Genomic DNA, 1549 nt, shown 5'->3' on the forward strand with positions numbered 1-1549 from the left:
CATCAATCAATCAATCAATTTGTAATCAGAGTCTGCTTACCTGGATCTGGAAATGCATGCCTGGCACGGACCTGCTACAGACTGGATAGCCTGATGCCCACGGTAAGTGTTTCCTTCCTATGAACAGAACAGAAACTAGGAACAAAAGAGATCGCCTCCATACTGTAAAAATGTTATTTAATAGTAAAAACACGCAGCTCTAAAGCTGTACTTACAACAGTTCGGTAGAATAAAAACCAGTAGAATAAGGTGAGAGGACGGAAGCCCTGGCAGGGAGAATCTGGAGCGATGTAAAACACCAGTAACCTCAATCCCTGTATTGATAAATGGTTTACATGTTTCTGGGGCACGCCCCCTTCATCAGAACCAGGTTCTGATGAAGGGGGCATGCCCCAGAAACGCGTAACATTTTTTACACTATTTTTAAACACGTAACATTTTTACACTCTGGAGGCGCTCTCTTTTGTTCCTTTTCTCATAGACTGGTGGTCCATCTAATCTGTGGGAGCTGCCTCCATTGTGTTTGCTGTATTTTTAGTGCTGGGCTCTTTTTGGATTTGAAGGCGCTGGTATTGTTTTGCAATTTAGAACAGAAACTATACAAACACAACATACAGACCTGAGTTGTGCCATGGTCCGAGTGGTCAGTACGCCAATAATGGGGCATACCCTGAGTATGAGGTAAACAACCAAGGGATGGGAGGGAGGGTCGCGTCGCCAGATCCCTGCGTACCCGGAAGCCTGAACGGGCGGCTCCTTAAGAGGGCTGAGGAGGTGCAGACTCCTCCCACAAATACGTCTAACACGTTAGCCTTGGACTTGTTATCAGAGTCTGCTTACCTGGATCTGGAAACGCATGCCTGGCACGGACCTGCTATAGACTGGAAAGCCTGATGCCCACGGTAAGTGTTTCCTTCCTATGAACAGAACAGAAACTATACAAACACGACATACAGACCTGAGTTGTGCCATGGTCCGAGTGGTCAGTACGCCAATAAGGGGGCAAAAACAACCATGTAGCAATAAAGAACCTTTATTCACGAACCTTTATTGTGCTCCAAGATGGAGACTCTCATAGTTTAGAGTTAGGACCGCACTATAAGAGGTGCCTTGGCGCGGCTGTGCGGCTTTCACATTTTCTGCAGAAGACGTGTATCCAAACCTCTGTTATTAACCTTAGTGTTGAGACAAGTTTTTTTACGTGCTGACTTGTGAGTGTGCCATGATGCCTTTCTACTGTTTACATTTAAACAGCCATACAAGAAAATGCTTTCGCCATCTCCACGTGAGGGTTTGGAATATATCTGCTGAAGCAAGCAGAATTCCACCTGCCTAGTCGCTTGATAACTTGGGCCAGGTACACCATGTCGGGAGGCAGCCTAGGCTGCGCCTATGCGAAAGGAGTGCCCCGAATAGCATTTGGGATTCTCCCCTAACTGACCTAGTAGCACACGAACATGTGACATGAACTGCTGAGAGGAGAGAGGGGCACTCGGGAAAGGCAGCAGAGGCCCGTGCGACTGGTGTCAGTGACAACTTGGCCATGAGA

Source organism: Nanorana parkeri, unplaced genomic scaffold, assembly GCF_000935625.1.
Source record: "Nanorana parkeri isolate BGI_ZX_2015 unplaced genomic scaffold, ASM93562v1 scaffold416, whole genome shotgun sequence".
Classification (NCBI taxonomy): domain Eukaryota; kingdom Metazoa; phylum Chordata; class Amphibia; order Anura; family Dicroglossidae; genus Nanorana; species Nanorana parkeri.